Here is an 18,260-nt window from a genome sequence, read left to right on the forward strand (position 1 = left end):
AATTAAGTACATGATTAATTAATAATTTGAGAAGGTAACAATATAAAGCGGATTCAGGTTCTGGACTACAATAACGAATCGCAAATACGTATAGTGGAATGGTGTGGTTCTTACGAGGTAAGTGAATGATTTATAAAAATATGAGTAAAAGTTTATTTCCAAAATTATTGTCTGTGAGAACATCAAAAATTTAGGAAGTCTCAGAATGAAAGGGATATGTAGAATTTCTGCTACAAGAAGTTCTTCTTAGAGCAGATGAGAAGGTAGCAGTGGGAAGATAAAGTAATGTGGTGTGAGATATCAGTGACAGATGGTTTATTCGGTACATGTATCGTGACAAAGATCGTCTTAATTGTGACTCTTCTACGCAATTGGCTGCTGATTTTGGAAGAAGCGCGCCAAAATGGTAAACTTCTGTTATTAACATTTGAAGAACTAAATAATGAATTTACTTGCATTTCACATAAACGCATTTCTCAACAGAACGCTATCATTCCATTATTTCAAACGTGTTAATTACCAACAGAATAATAAACTATTGGTAAATAAAAAGGCACACGAAGCATTTCGGAGGTCTTCAGATCTTGCCTAACTTGGATGGAGGGCGGGGTGGTTCGGCTATTGAGATCAGGCTCGTTCAGTAGCCTCTGAAGACAGACATGTTGTCTGCCGCATCCTGTATCAGTTAAGACTGAAGTAGCAATCTCTGGTTTGTAAATGCGAGAGCTCGATCAGCACTGCTGGAGGACAGGAATGTTCTCTACCTCATTCAGTATCGGTTAAGAACTTATTTAGCAGTCTCTAGTTATCGCGATATAATTGAGAAATAGTTTGATAGTAATTATGTAAACACGCAGTTCATTAAAGTCAGAGTGAGAAGAATGGTAATTTGTGATTCATTAAGTTGACTATAACTGAGCAGTTTCTCGTATTCTGCTAATACAAAGCGAGTGGCATCCAGTTTTAATGAACCAATTCAAAATTTAATTATTTACACCAGTTCCTCGCTAACAGTTTATTACAGCCTCAAAGTAATGGATTCACGACCTAATGCTGTTTTCTGCGCAGGGGTAACAACTGTGGAAGACTGTAGTTTGGTGAACATTATTCAGAACTTGTACATTCGACTCAGGGTGGTAGAAGCAACTAGGCACCTCGCGCGTACTGCAGTCTTACGTTACTACAAATGAGATCAGTGACATGTCATCTGTGGTAACACAGAGGAGGTAAGAAGGAAGGAAATTTTCGAAGGAAGGGATTTATCATACACATATAAATACTTGTCGCTAATCTCTTGCTATGTCACATGCCATACATTTCCAGACTTCCAGGGCCCTTAGGAAGATAAAAACGTGGTGTTACTTTTTACTTAACTTTGACTTTTCTGCCATTGTATGAGCTTCGTATTGCAAAAAATGGATGTTAGCAATCAATATAAATGATACCCTTCGCATTCATCCCATATTTATTCAAAAGTTACCCTTCTGTCTGCTTTCAGTACTGCTGTCGCAGTGTATAATAAAAATAAAGTGGAATGTCATGATTAGACTGTGGTACAACTCACTGTTAAGGTGAGATATCATGTTCCGATCCACATTTTGTTGTTGGAACAATTTCAATTTAACTATTTTGTCGGCGACCGTTGCAGCTATTACTTATGGAGTATATAATACTATACAGTTATTGTGTTGAATAAAATCTGGATTAAACAGAGATCCAGATTAACGACGGCCGTATGAAGGTGGTTACACTGTATGTGCAAAGCAGCGAATGATGTAACACATCCAAGAGGACCATGCCGAGTGGAGAAATATGATGTTCAATTCAACTTTTAGGTTGAAGACTGCTTTACCTCTCAGTTTGTTGAAATCTATAATTACGAAAAATTATCCTACTTGCTCACGATGGTGACAATGTTGGTGGTTGTGGTGTTGGTTGTGTGGATTGTGGTGATCTGGTTTGAGTACATAACTAGGTTCTTAGGACATATACTAAAATATGAGATTGGAGTGGTTGAAAGTGATAAAACTAAGAATTTAATAAGTATTAAAGTGCAACAATTTCCCTTAAACCATGTGCACAGCCACTCACCCAACCAACCTTCCATCCACCCTATCACGCAAAGCCACACGCACAGTCATAAGCACAGTCACTCCTACAAGGAAGATCTAAAATAAAACATATAAAAGTGGCCAGTTGATCACGCGAATGAACGGGATGAACCAGGAGAAAGTAGGTCCATCAGCACCAAATGGATCATGACCGTTTTTCTGAAGTACATCAAAAATTTAGCACAGTGTTTTGAGCAACTTGATTGTTTTTACAAAAAATAAAATAAAAAATCTTGCCACATTACAGTGCTTCCATATCTAGGAGTAACTATCGAGAGCAAAAACATAAAATTGTTACTGGGAAAAGCAGATGCCAGACTCAGATGCATAGTAAGAATCTTAAGGAAATGTACCTCATCCATGAAGGAAATGGCTTATAGTAAGCCGCTTGCTCGATCGATTCTTGAGTACTGTACATTTATCTGGAATCCCTACCAGGTAGGACTGACAGAAGAAATAGAGAAGATCCAACGAAGATCGGCACGTTTCGCCACGGGATCGTTTAGAACACACGAGAGCGTTACGGAGATGCTCAGATGCTCAGCAAACTCCATTGGCAGATGTTACAAGAGAGGCATTGAGCATCACGGAGGGATTTACTATTGAAATTTCGAGAGAGAACTTACCGAAAGAGTTGGACAACATATTACTCCCCCCCCCCCCCCCCCCCCTTCCTGCCACATATGTCTCGCATAATGACCACGATGAGAAATTTCGAGAAATTAGAGCCAATAGAGGGGCATACCGACAGTCGTTTTTCCCATGCGCTATTCGCGAGTGTAACAGGTTTGGACGACTCAATTAGTGGTACAAAAGTACTCTCCACCATACACTTTTAGGTGGCGTGCGGAGTATGATGTAGATGTAGATTCACATGGCAGCCACGACATTCTGACTAAAGTGGACGTCAGTGTCGTGGAACGATAAATCACGATCTCGGTGCGCCACAATCTTGCCACTCAGTGTCCGACACATATTGCTTAGACGTTTCTCTTTCTCACATGGGGCTTAACAGATCTTCTCACAAACAACCCCAAAGGGTTTTTCTGACCGAGAAACCCAGAGAGAGATCTGAGAGCGTGCTGGTTAGACCAGTAGTCGAATGTCTTCTGTATCGAGGCAAGTCAAGACAGCACAGGCAGCGTGCGCTCTTGCGTCATCTTGTTTAAAGATAGCGTCACAAAGACCTTTAAGATAGGGCGCTGCCATCGGGCCGTCTGTCTTATATACGGCATGTAGACTTACGAACTTTGTGTGTGATGAAATGCTGATGATTTTCATATTCTAGCATGTAGCACAGTTCGTGTCATTTTGACGTTTATTGTAAAACGCGACGTGTGGCCTGTGGAAGGTAACTTCCCCCTCTATATACATGCGCAATTTAAATGCGTTGCATTCATCTAGATCAGTGGTTCCCAATCTTTCTGAGACTATTACCCCCCAGATGTTTGTTAGCACCCAACCACCCTACTCCGCCCCTTGTCCCCATCATTAGGGCCTATGGACATTAGCGCGTAAGTAAACTGTAGAACGAAAAAGAATTTTCTTTCAACATTTTTCTTTTTAAAATGATAAAATAAATGAAGTTTTTGTAGGTGTTTCGTTAAACAACGAACTAATGAGTCAGTGAGACAATAATTGGTACTGCTTTTATCTAACAGAAAGATGCAGTTCTCAGTGGATCGCGAGTCCTGCCTGCAACACCTTTTGAGGAAAGAAAACTAACCATATGCGTTGAGGGTAAACAATTGTTACATAAAATGCTTGCCCTACAGTACTCCTTCCCCTAATGACATCTGCTTCATCTCGACCCGGCACCCACAATCAAAATTAACCAAGTTAAAAGTGTGTACTCTACAGTTATTGTTTGTAAATCACTTGACTGCTGGTCTCCGTAATTCTGAAATGGCGGAAATTGGAAGACTTCAGGGTGGCAACCCTTTTGCGTCTAACCATTGCTACCAATAATAGTAACAGTAATAATATTGACAGTACTGTGTACGCCCCCCAGAGCAATGCAATAGCTATTACATACTTATTGTTGTGTAGCGCTACCAATTACATCATTTATCCATTGCGAAGTAAATAATGAACCTATTTCTGATCCACTGTGGAAGGTACCTGCGATTCCGAGAAACCATTTTAGTGAGATATTTAAGCATACAATATGTGTTTATCTCCATTTTACTGACGCAGAATGAAGGTAGAAAGTGCAGAGTATGTATGTAGTGGGTTCACTATGAAGATGATGATCATACATTCGTTGTAATATCCTTCACATTATGTCACGTGTTAATGCTAGTATTTGAAAAACTAGTTTAGGTATTGGGAACTTACGTAATCATAATTGCAGTCTTATGAAAAATGGTAATGGTAATAAGCTTTTAAAAGTAATTTGGTTTCATTACCGAAACACTACTGGACCCTATTGTTTTTACCCCTCAGAAAATTTCATTTTACCCCTCCGGGTGTAGCTACCCCCACGTCGAGAACCACTGATCTAACTATTTTGAGTAGCGGAGTGTGGAGACGTGTTATAGTGCTATGCCAGGGAGAGTTAACCAGCGTGCTGTTATCGAATTTTTACTCCTAGTCAGCTTCACCATCGTTTAAAGATGCTGCTGCTGATAGGCGTACTGTAAATCAAGAGGTAAAAAAATTCGTGGTAGCGAGCCTGGAAAAGTCATAACTGCTGATGAAATACGCAGCAGACGTCCGATCACTGCCACAGACGACAAACATCGCAAACTCGTCGACGATTTGATTCAAAATGACCCGCGAATCGCTCGAAAACGTATCACAAACCACAATGGAATATCCGAGGAACATGTCGGCTTGAGCAGGCCGCGGTGGCCGAGCGGTTCTAGGCGCTTCAGTCCGGAACCGCGCGACTGCTACGGTCGCAGGTTCGAATCCTTCCTCGGGCGTGGATGTGTGTGATGTCCTTAGGTTAGTTAGGTTTAAGTAGTTCTCCATGTCGGCTTCATTAATGAACAATTAGGACGCTGTAAAATATGTGAACACAGACAGGAACAAACAGCGTCAGTTGGAATGCTTCGAGCACATTATTCAGCGCTATCGTGACGAAGCAGAAGACTTCCTTTCGAATACTGTGGCGGCGAACGAATCCTGGGTCCATCATTACCACTCAGATCCGAAAAGATACAGCGCTGAATATAGACATCTGTCTTCTCCATAGGTGAAAAAGTTCAAGACAATCATCTAGAAAAAAATATCTTTTGGCTGTGTTTCTGAATGCTCAATGAGTTTACGTGACTGACTATCAGGTACAAGAGGCAACGGTAAATTCTTCTCAGTGCATAGAGACTCTAGAATGCTTCCGACATCGAGTTTGTCATATTAGAGGCGCCCTGGCACCAATAATCACATCATTCGCCCGCACACCTCGCCCGCAGATGAAGAGGTTTTGCGAAAATTCAAGTGTGGGCAGGTTCCACACCCTCCTTATTCCCCCGACCTCGCGCCTAGCGATGTTTATTGTTTCGCTCTTCTCAAGAGAGACGTCGAGGGCCATCATTGTACCTCAGATGACGAGGTGAGAGCAGCTATCTAGTCCTGGATTCGAGAAAAGGCGGAAGAATTTTTCAGCGATGGAAAAAAAAGTGTTACAAGTTGGGAGAGATGTGGTAGAATTAACCGTGAATATGTTGAAAAATAAATATATTATTTTGAAGCTTAAGAATTTTACTTTGATGTGCTTTTCACTCCATCTTCCTAATTGTTTTGCTGGTGTTCTACATGCACGTCTAGGTTACATTTCAGCCTACCCTTCTTGTTTCCCATGCCATTTGGTGTTGTACCGGGTGATCAAGAAGTCAGTACAAATTTGAAAACTGAATAAATCACGGAATAATGTAGATACAGAGGTACAAATTGACAACCATGCTTGGAATGACATTGGGTTTTATTAGAACCAAAAAAATATGTCCGACAGATGGCGCTTCATCTGATCAGAATAGCAATAATTGGCATAACAAAGTAAGACAAAGCAAAGATGATGTTCTTTACAGGAAATGCTCAATATGTCCACCATCATTCCCCAACAATAGCTGTAGTCGAGGAATAATGTTGTGAACAGCACTGTAAAGCATGTCCGGAGTTATGGTGAGGCATTGGCGTCGAATGTTGTCTTTCAGCATCCCTAGAAATGTCGGTCGATCACGATACACTTCCGACTTCAGGTAACCCCAAAGCCAATAATCGCTCGGACTGAGGTCTGGGGACCTGGGGGGCCAAGCATGACGAAAGCGGCGGCTGAGCACACGATCATCACCAAACGACGCGCGCAAGAGATCTTTCACGCGTCTAGCAAAAGGGGTGGAGCGCCATCCTGCATAAACATCGTACGTTCCAGCAGGCGTTTATCAGCCAGGCTGGGGATGATGCGATTCTGTAACATATCGGCGTACATCTCACCCGTCACAGTAGCAGTTATAATACCAGAATCGCGCATTTCCTCGAAAAAAAAAGGCCCGATAACGGTAGATGTGGTAAATCCAACCCATACCGAGACTTTCTCGTTGTGCAATGGATTTTAGGTAGCCCAAATTCTGCAGTTGTGTGCGTTGACAGACCCTCGGAGCGTGAAATGAGCTTCGTAGGTCCACAACACGTTACTCAACCAATCGTCACCTTCCACCATCTTTTGAAACGCCCACCTGAAAATACCCTCCGCTTCACTAAATCTCCAGGTAACAGTTCATGATGCCAATGGATTTTGTACGGATAGCATCGGTGGGTACGCCTCAGTGCCAACCAAACAGTAGTGTATGGAATGCCGGTGCGACGTGCGACTGCACGAGCGCTGACTTCCCGTTGCATAGACGAACCCGCTACAGTCCCCATTTATTTCTGAACTGTCTCAGCAGCAATACGCCTTGTGCTCGGTCGGCCACTGCGGGGTCTATCGTCTAAACAACCCGTGGCTTCGAAATCATTCTCTCCACAGCTGCATTTGTCAACGGACCTTTACCCATTCCAATCTCCTTCCTATGACAATAGGATCGTAACGCTGAACTAACACATTCCCCATTTTGATAATACAGTTTCACAAAAAGCGGCTTTTCAGGTGACGTCAACATGCTGCGACTGCTGGCGCATCTGATTCTCTTTCTCATTACAGCTTCTTTTATACACGATTGTCATGGCCAGTCACTGACGTTTAGCTGTCCAGCGCCATCTGTCGGACATTTTGTGAACTTTTTTTTTTTTTGGTTGTAATAAAACCCCATGTCATTCCAAGCATGTGGGTCAATTTTTATCTCTCTATCTACATTATTCCGTGGTTTATTAAGTTTTCAAATTTATACTGACTTTTTGATCACCCGGTACTTTCGGGTCTCCTGTCAGACTGGCTATTCCTAGCGACTCTGTTGGTTGGTTCAGTTGGTGATCTGGTGAGTATTAGCAGCTTAGACACCAAAAGCACTACGTGAATATTAGAATAAAACTGAAAGCGAGACTGGGGCAGAATATCTGAAGATATTACGTCGTGGGAAGGAGATATTAGAGTTAATCATTACCTTCAGTATTTGCTGCAAATAGGTAGTCCATGTTTAGTGCATATTTATTGGATTTATTTAAAGGTACCAGGTGGTAATGGCCAAACGAATACAGGACGTACTGAAAACACTAACAAATGAGAACTATAAATTTTACTCTATAGTCATTATACATCTCAGAGCCAGTTGGCATACAGATAACCACATGAACGAGTACCGTATAGCGTAGAGACGGTTAATATAACTTAAGAGTATAATACACTGAAGAGCCAAAGAAACTGGTACACCTGCTCCCGCGAGCACGCAGAACTGGCACAATACGACGTGGCATCGACTCGAATAATGTCTGAAGTAGTGTAGGAGGGAACTGACATCATGAATCCTGCAGGGTTGTCCATAAATCCCTAAGACTACGAGGGGGTGGAGATCTCTCCTGAACAGCACGTTGCAAGGCATTCCATGTATGCTCAATAATGTTCATGCCTGGGGAATTTTGTGGTCAGTGGAAGTGTTTAAACTCAGAAGAGTGTTTCTGGAGCCACGGTGTAGTAATTCTGGATGTCTCGGGTGTCGAATTGTTCTGCCGGAATTGCGCAAGTCCGTCGGAATGCACAAAGGACATGAATGGATGTAGGCGATCAGACAGGATGCAACGTGCGTGTCACCTGTCAGAGTCGTATCTAGTCGTATCAGGGGTCCCATGTCACTCCAACTGCACGCACCCCACACCATTACAGAGCCTAAATCAGCTTGAACAGTCACCCGTTGACATGCAGGATCCATGGATTCATGAGATTGTCTCCATACCCGTACACGTCCATCCACTTGATACAATTTGAAACGAGCCTCGTCCGACCAGTTAACATGTTTTCAGTCAACAACAGAGCAATGTCGGTGTTGACGGGCCCGGGGGAGGCGTAAAGATTTCTGTCGTGCGGTCGTCAATGGTACACGAGTGGGCTGTCGGCTCCGAAAGCCCATATCGATGGTGTTTTGTTGAGTGGTTCGTACGCTGATAGTTGTTGATGGCCCAGCATTGAAATCTGCATCAATTTGCGAAAGGGCTACACTTCCGTCACGTTGAACGATTCGCTTCAGTCATCGCTCCCGCTCTTGCAGGATCTTTTCCCAGCCGCAGCGATGTCGGAGATTTGATATTTTCCCGGATTTCTGATATTTACAGTACACTCGTGAAATAGTAGTACGGGAAAATCCCTATTTCATCGCTACCTCAGAGATGATGTATCCCATCGCTCGTGCGCCGATTGTAACACCACGTTCAAACTCAAATCTTCATAACATGCCATTGTAGCAGCTGAACCGATCTAACAAGTGCTCGTCTTATGTAGGCTTTGCCGACCTCAGTGCCGTCTTCTGCCTGTTTACGTATCTCTGTATTTGAATACACATGCCTATACCAGTTTCTTTGGCGCTTCAGTCTAGAAGACGTTGAAATATACTTTTTCCTCATCAAACAACCAAACTGCGAAGCATTATGGTAATATAGTGTCAGATGCTACTTGCCGATGCAAGTATGAGATATAGGCTCAGTCAACAGTGGCATGATAATTAGCAACTGCCATTATCATAAACCAGAATGGTAATTTAACCATCTTTTTAATAAATAATCGTCATCTTCATCTTTTCTTCAGGTATTAGGCAGGAATTGTTTGTTACGGTACCCATCTCTGTCACGGTCTTCCACTGTCTCTTCTCCCAGGGCTCTTATAATTTCTTGCCTTTAAGGGAAGTCTCTCTCTCCATTCTTTGTAGATGTTCGTTCAATTTTCTTCTGTAATCTCGAATTTTATCATTGAGGCTAAAGATTTGGAGTTCCTCTCCAATATCTTGATTTCTTAGCCTGTCTTCTCTTGTGCAACCTTTAACACCTGTAAGGAATTTCATTTCTTGTGTCTGAATCCGACTTCCTTGCTTCTTGGTAGTCACCCATGTCTCACTCCCATAGAGCAGTGTGGGAACTGCAACAGTTTTGTAAAGTTTAATTTGAGTGCCTTTCCTGGTTTTGCTTTTTAGGTTCCTGTTGATTGTTCCACATACCCGACTGAATTTACTAAGCTTAATTTCCACATCTCTGCTGTAGCCATATGTCATTTCACATCTGAGGTAATTGAAATGGTTTACTTGCTCTAAAATCTTCTGATCTATCACTATTTTCGTTGTGATTGGTTCATTCCTAATGAAGGCCATTGTCTTAGTTTTTCATTTTGAAATTTCTATGTCAAATTTTGTACTTACTTGTTTTAGCAAGTAGATTCCTTTCTGAGGGTCATCTCCCTTATCTGCTAGGATCACTGCATCATCAGCATATAGTAATGTCCTTGTCTAGGTATGTGCCTTTCTGATTTACATATATCTATTACTTGATTAATGTAGATGTTGAACAAAGTTGGAGAGTTGCAGCAGCCTTGTCGTACCCCTTTGTTAGTTGGTACCTCATTAGTTGTTTTACCATTGAGATCTAGAGTGATATTTGTGTCTTGATATAAACTTTTTATCTCATTTACTAAATGCTTTGGATATCCGCGATTAATCATTATTTCCCAAAGTTTCTGTCTATTGACATTGTCAAAAGCTTTTTTAAAGTCAATAAAAGCAGTGTATGTTTCTGTATTATACTCTCCCCGTTTTTCTATTATATGCTGTAGAATAAAAACTGCATCTATTGTGGAGCGTCCTTTCCGAAAACCCATTTGTTCCTTATGCAGTACTGCTTCTGCTATGTTTTTAAGTTTAGTATTTAAAATCTTAGCATACACCTTGTATGCTGAGTCCAGTAAACTTATTCCTCTGTAATTACTGCATAGGATTAAAAAAAATTGATATCACTCTGGCTGTTTTCCGGTCTTTGGGAATACTCTTCTTCTTCCAACATTCATTGAAGAGATGTATCAGTCGTTGGTGTGGCATCATTCCTCCATATTTTAATAATGCAGCATTGATGACGTCTTTTCCTGTTGCTTTTCGGTTCTAAGTGACGTTAGTGCAGATGTTAATTCGTCAGACTGTATTTCATCTAATCCTTTCTCGTCTAGTTGTTCAATTTCAGTTTCTTGTGCTGTATGACCATACCACAATTCGCTGTAATGATTTATCCGCTGTTTTTCTTCAATACTATTTATTTGTATCTTCTCTCTTTCTGTTGTGTTTAAGGTTTTTAAAACCTTGTATGCCACTTGTTGTCTTCCGTGGATATCATGTTCTATTAGAAATAAACCTATTTCCAGTGTTCTTTATGTGCTTTCCTTACTACGCATTTAGCGTTATTTCTTTTCTCCTTATAGCACTGTTTGTTCTCAATAGTGGGGTTGCTTGTTTTATATATGCATCCTGTTTTTCTTTGACAGCTTTCATTATATCATCATTCCAAATATTTAGGCATTTTCTTTTCCGTATTCTTTTCTTTTTACCAAGAACTTCTCCTGTTACTCTGCATACAGTATTCTTCAGAGTTTGCCATTCTTCTTCTATATTGTCTTTATTTTGTAAGTTTGCTATGTCTTTATTTAATCTCTTTTGGTGTAGGTGTCTGATACTGTCGTTTTCAAGCAAATATATCTTATAAACGCTTTGATCTTGTTGGTTTGTTACCTGTTTAGTTATTTCTTCCATTTTGTAAAGAGATCTATTCTGGAGATTAGTAAGGAATGATCTGATCCTATATCTTGTCCTCTATAAACTCTGGTATCCCTTACTTGGCCTGCTAGCTTATCATTTACTAAGATGTAGTCAATTAATTACTGATCTAAGACCTTTGCTGGCCGAAGTATACTTGTGTATGTCCTTTCTCTTAAAAAGTGAATTTGTGATTTGTAAATTGTTGTAAATGGCAAAATCTCGTAGTAATTTTCCCTTTTCATTACATATTGGTTCTCCAAACGGACCTATAACGTTTGTTACTGGGATATTTTCTGTTCTGGCATTGAAATTACCCATCATCTTATCAGTAGCACTGTATTTACTCAGAGTCTTCTGTAGTTCTTCATAGAAGCTTTCAGACTCATCTTTTTTCTCTTCTTCAGGTGCGTATACACTTATCAGTTTCAGCCTGACTGTAAGTATTCTTTCACTTACGTATGTACAATCTTGAATGTCTTTTTCCCATTTTTTATGCAGGAGTAGTGCTGCACCTTTGCTTGCTCTTTTATGTTGTTCAACACCATTGTAGAATATATTGTAATCCCCTACATATTTATGTCCTCTTAATTTCTTTTTACTTTCTGTTAGTGCTACAGCATCGATATTCATGTCGCTTAGTATATTTACTAACTCTACCTCCTTTTGGGAAATTCCTCTCACATTGCAGGTTGCTACTTTGATGTGTCCATTTATCCATTTTCGTTTGTTCTTTTTCATAGCCTTGTCATTTACCTCTGAGACCATCCTGTTTCCGAGGCTCTTCTGGGTACTGGGAGTAGTCTTTGTTTTCTGAGAGTCGGTTACCAACCATCTGCTCAATCCCCTTCTAGGAGGACCAGGATTTTCTTTCGGGGTTATTTCCCTTAGCCGATATGTTCCGGTTATTTAAAGTGCCTGAAGTAAGTTCGCCTTTCATCCTCTCCCATTGGCTTTGTAGCCTGTATCCACTGTGAGTCATACATTGTCTAGGGGTCTCACGACTCATGCCTTCTAGGGTGTGGGAGTAGGGCTTGTTGGTAGAGCTTTATTGAAATCCTTGAGTCTGATTGATTTCTCAAATTTCAGTGGACATTTCCCATAGTTTTGTTTCTGAAAACAAGTATCGGCTGCCTGAGCAGACTCCAGGGTCCTTTGCCAATCTTTTATTGTTGGAGAGTAGAAAAGAGAAATGAAAGACACCCCCAGGCCTCGAAACCTAATCCCATTGGGGTCGAAAGAGTAAGAGTTGCTCAAGGGAGGCCGATAGAAAGAAAACAGAAGAAGTCTGACACAAGTAAGTGGAAGTAATGTCAGACTTGGCTAAGGGCCCAAGTGGTTGCCACCCACATACTCCCAAGACAGGAGCCTCCTGGTGGGACTACTCTTTGTCTTGAATCTCACCAACTGACCTGTTTGGCATGGGTGACCCTATCGGGAGCACAGCTCCCGTCAGCATCGCTCAGTGGATCACTGGTACACACAAACCTCCCCACCAATGTTAAGGTGGTAGTCCTTGAGGATGTTTAACAAATAATGTAACTCATAAATAATCAGTAACCATGTTATGTAGATAATTTTGACACGTACTTGTGTCCGTTACTCATGTAACGACCAGTCACATTTATGCGATTGCTTCATCTTCACAATTTTATTTTAACTTCATTGCAGCTCCTATTTCATTATGATTCGTTATTGTAATAATGATCTCTGTACACAGCGTGTTAAGAAATTACCGTTACAAACTTTGAGGAATTGTAGAGGAGAGTGAGCAGATAATATATTGAACTGAAACTCCTGTCCGGAAAGGTCCGTTTCCGTGATACAACCATTTGAATACATATTGGTAACGCGACCATTCTTACAAGTAATTGATTACGCATGATCCAGTACATAACTTGTTTTACATTTCCGCTCGTTAAAAGCCAAAGAAATTGCTCGTGTACTCGTTGACGGATTCTCTTCAACGTGATGCAGTATGATCTCCTTGGAGCACCACAGTCTTGCCTGATGACGGTAAAGGCACCCTTTTTCGAAGCCGTTGCGTACTTGTGACGAAAAGGATGTGCTATGCAGTCGGACGTTGTGGAGAACGATCTTGGCGAATGCGACAAGCGGTTCTTCCGATACCATGAGCTTCGCCATTTACAAGGATCGTGTCGATGTATTCTGCGAACGCGTGCTCAACAATGTTGCTGTAACACTCAAAGATACGTGAATGAGACTCGAACCAGGTCAGGGAGTCAGGACAGACGTCAGATAACATTAGCCCATTCTACGTAACCAGACTCCACCATGACTATCCTTTTGCATGCGTACCTAGTAAACATGTTTTCAAAAGGCTGTAACACGGTAACGGTACGATTCCGGTCATGGGTTCCTGTTCAAAATGTTATGCACTCATTCCTCTAGAAGTCCTAAAAGTTTTTAACGGGAATTTTCAAACAGCCTGTGTGGAAGGCAATGTCCCGACTAACTGAAGCGCTCATCATCGCGCAGCACAAATCACAAAGGTTAGAAAACTGAAACTTGCAGAAATTTTAAGAAGGATTATTTCGCAATTTCACTCATAAAGGAGTGATATACGAGATGAAAAGTTTTTTGAACATATGCCACTATTAAGGCAATTTTGAAGCTAAACCTACGAAAATTGATTTCTCGGCCAAAATACATGTGCGTTCCTGAAATTTAACCCCCAAGAGGTTGAAATAGTAGCTGAAAAAATTTTTGAACATAAATCAGTATTAAAGAAATATTAAAGCATTATTAAAGCTACATCTATGAATATTTCTCGGTTAGAAATTTAAAAACTTCGTGTTTCAGTGTTTTTGGAAAGTCAACGCCATAATGGAGTGAAATGGGTCATAAGTTTTATGAAATTATTTCATTGTCAAATCATTTTAAAAGTTAAATCTATGGAAATTTGTATTTGGGTTCTCTGTCAGAAACAAATAAGTGTTTCACAGTTTTCGTAAATTCAACACCTAAGGGGGTTAAATAGGGGACGAACATTTTTAAGAAAACGTTTCGTTATATTAAAAAGTTCTTAAGGTTCAATCTATGAAAACTGACATTTCACTTCTCGATTAGATATAAAGAAATGTGTTAGAGGATGAAAGCATCTATGAAAATATCACCATAAAAACGCAAAAGGGATGAGTAACAAAACATTTGGAGTCCAGCTACCAGAATCGCTTGTTGGTCAGAAGTGCATTATTCTACTACGGCCTTAATTATAGAGGAAAGTTTATAAGGTGTTGCAGTTCATAAACAACAAAAATTCGGCTAAAGGGAAAAAAATCCGAGAAGATCATACAGTCTACGCGAGTGAAGCAGTGGGTGCTAAGCTGGTTTAATGTAAAACACGGTGTCACACCAGCTCTTTCATATCTCCGAATAACCTACGTTATACTATTTTTGTTGTTGAGTTACGTGTTTCATTGCTTTTAGTTTTTGTCTCTGTTACCAAAACCAAAGAGCGTTATTGTTACTGTATAACTTTAAAATATTGATTTCTTATTTTTTTCGTGAATTATTGTCACTAAGTCTACGCTTTAGCTGTATTGCTCCTCGTTCTAGGCGCGCAGTCCGGAATCGCGCGACTGCTACGGTCGCAGGTTCGAATCCTGCCTCGGGCATGGATGTGTGTGATGTCCTTAGGTTAGTTAGGTTTAAGTAGTTCTAAGTTCTAGGGGACTGATGACCACAGCTGTTAAGTCCCATAGTGCTCAGAGCCATTTGAACCATTTGTATTGCTCCTCGAAATTTCGTATACCGGCTAACATCGTGAACACAGAAAATGGACAGTATTTCCCTCGGAAAACTTCTGACGCCAGAAGTATTTGAAGCTGATATTGTTAACAGTATGTACGATTTTGTACAGTCACAATATTTTGACTAATGAATGATAATCCTGGTTTCTCCGTATAATCTAAACCACATTGATAGTATACTTCCGTGAGAGTTATCAATAAACGCAATGTGCGTGATTACAGATTAGAGGTAATCTTCTCTAGCTTTGAATAGTGACATGACTTTATGTCCCATATGCATTATCGAACTGGCAGCCAAACTAAACACTTTGCGTATTAACATGATCGACACTATTCAAAGTAATTAACACGCAGTTACAGTCTTCGAACCAGATAGTCCGCAGCTCGTGGCCTCGCGGTCGCGTTCTCGCTTCCCGAGCACGGGGTCCCGGGTTCGATTCCCGGCGGGGTCAGGGATTTTCACCTGCCTCCAGATGACTGGGTGTTTGTGTTGTCCTCATCATTTCATCATAATTCCTGCAAGTGGCAAGATTGGACAGAGAAAAGGTTGGGAATTTGTACGGGCGCTGATAACCGCGCAGTTGAGCGCCCCACAACCCAAACATCATCATCATCATCGAACCAGATGCCTTCTTCAGTCTTATTAAATGTACATCAAATATGAGTCATGAATGATGTTGTGTTGGCAGAAGAGCCAACTCCGTGTTAATAGTGGGTAGGCCGAAATGCACGCGTTTTAGCTCACGCAGGCTGGCGTGAGGAGGGAAGGACTCTACTGTCGTGAGGTCTGGAACATGACAAGAAATTAGAATTCAGAAAGCGGACGTAATTACTTTGATACTTAACTTTAATCCATTAATGATGAACGTCGCTCTTGACGGAACATGATTCACAATATTATCTGTTCAGAATAGTAACTGAATATGGCGTCTTGCTAGGTCGTAGCAAATGACGTAGCTGAAGGCTATGCTAAACTGTCGTCTCGGCAAATGAGAGCGTATGTAGACAGTGAACAATCGCTAGCAAAGTCGGCTGTCCAACTGGGGCGAGTGCTAGGGAGTCTCTCTAGACTAGACCTGCCGTGTGGCGACGCTCGGTCTGCAATCACTGATAGTGGCGACACGCGGGTCCGACGTATACTAACGGACCGTGGGCGATTTAAAGGCTACCACCTAGAATGTGTGGTGTCTGGCGTTGACACCACAAATTACGTCTTGCACAGTGACTGCACGGTGCGCTCGCCACACCAGCCATCATACGATAAACACACAGTTAAGTGATAAGCACCTCTTAGTTACACATTACGAGTCGAGTGCTTGTTGCTTCCCTGATCATTCTGATACTGATACATACTATTAACAGATTCAGATTTTTCGATAATTTTGTGAACGTCCATAAGGCACTGCATGATGAGGCCTTTGACTGATGACAAATGTAAATAAAAGACTCTTCTGCATCAGTCGTTTACTTTGCCACAACGCATTTCGATGGTTCACACCGTCTTTTTCAGGTAGAGAATTGTTTATTACCTACCTGGTGTTAACGAAAAGCACAGATGCCTTTACATAGAGACAGACTAATAGAATGTAGGTTATGTTGTGTCATTTGAGAGGTAGTACAGTCGTAAAAAAAAATAGTAGTATGCCGACTTACGACTTTACTTCCCCTCCAAAGAGGCAACGTAGTCCACATTGCCCTTGGTCTACTGATGTGGAAAGGTATCCTTGTTCTTCACTGACACCAGCTGTGTAAATAAACAATTATCCACCTTTGGATGGTGTGAACAATCGAAACTCATAATGGCAAAACACGTCCGTGTTTTATTTGAGGTAGTTAGTGGATAGTTTATAAAATGGCTCTGAGCACTATGGGACTCAACTGCTGAGGTCATTAGTCCCCTAGAACTTAGAACTAGTTAAACCTAACTAACCTAAGGACAGCACAAACACCCATGCTCGAGGCAGGATTCGAACCTGCGACCGTAGCGGTCTTGCGGTTCCAGACTGCAGCGCCTTTAACCGCACGGCCACTTCGGCCGGCGGATAGTTTATAATTATTGACTTTGATGCAGGTATCAAATATGGCCAAACCTGGTCTTGGAGAAATGTATCAATGAATTACGAAAAAGTGCAGCCTATAACGAAAAGTGATTTCATCGTTTACAACGCACCGAGCCAGGTAGTGCAATAGCGAGATACTGTAATTTATCCCGGAGAACGGCGGCTTTATTCCTATTCTGAGCATCCACATTTAGATTTTCTGTACATTCTCTAAACTGCGTGAGTCAAATGACGCAATGGTTCCACTGAAAAGGACATGGTCGATTTCCTCACCGCCATTGTCGAAAACGAGCTTGTGCTTCGTCTCAAATGACCTTAAAATGGCTCTGAGCACTATGGGATTTAACTTCTGAGGTCATCAGTCCCCGAGAACTTAGAACTACTTAAACCTAACTAACCTAAGGACATCACACACATCCATGCCCGAGGCAGGATTCGAACCTGCGACCGTAGCGGTCGCGCGGTTCCATCAAATGACGTTAAATTCTAATTACCCTGCCTTTAATTTGCAGAAAATGAGACAATAGCTGAAAACATGTAATTTAGTTGTGTATCGGAATGCGGCAAATGGTGAATGTCAACACCAACAGTTAAAGGGCAGAAGTGTATAGTAAAATTTATTCGTGGTACCGCTTCTAGACGAGGCCTGTTTAGAATAGGCGGAAGGAAACACATATCGTTGTAGGTACCACGAGCCGAATGGATAAAATTTAGTAGAATGCTAAAACAAAGCGAATGAAGAGCATAATGCGCACGTCCCTTCGTGTCTACCTGTTTCGGTGAGATGCTGTAGCAGCAATAGACGTTACGGTATTAACTTAGTATTAAGAAAACAGTCTCAATCGCGTTTTTTAACTTATTTAATGCAGACCGGTTTCAGTCCATCGCAGGGGCCACCTTCGGGGCGAACATACTGTGAAATTACAATTTAGACAAAAGTAGTGACAACCATCTTATAAGGGTGGATTACGTAAAAATAATGTTTTACCTGCTGGTCGACTGCTGGCGGTGTCACGTCTACCAAGGTGTGGCAGGAGACTGTAAAGAATTTGCTTTATGCCTGGGCTTATATAGCAAGCTATGAGCACGTGAGCGTAACGGCATTAGCTCCTAGGCCCAGCAAGCGTGAAGGCCTCACTTCAAGATGACTACATGTTTCGC

General features: G+C 41.4%; 1 protein-coding gene across 2 annotated transcripts in view; it reads right to left on the reverse strand.

Annotated features, from left to right (window-relative positions):
• The window catches only part of LOC126412505 (probable 4-coumarate--CoA ligase 1), a 165,268-nt gene that overhangs the window by 118,876 nt on the left and 28,132 nt on the right, over window positions 1-18,260 (reverse strand). Inside the window, exon 1 of one of the 2 annotated variants that reach the window (XM_050082133.1) lies at window positions 18,088-18,178. The exons of the other annotated variant lie outside the window; for it this stretch is intronic. The gene's annotated coding sequence lies outside the window, so the exon portion shown is untranslated. Of the gene's footprint in view, window positions 1-18,087; window positions 18,179-18,260 lie in introns of those variants that run through there. 2 annotated transcript variants of the gene reach the window in all.

This window comes from Schistocerca serialis, chromosome 7 (assembly GCF_023864345.2).
Source record: "Schistocerca serialis cubense isolate TAMUIC-IGC-003099 chromosome 7, iqSchSeri2.2, whole genome shotgun sequence".
In the NCBI taxonomy this organism is placed as follows: Eukaryota; Metazoa; Arthropoda; class Insecta; order Orthoptera; family Acrididae; genus Schistocerca; species Schistocerca serialis.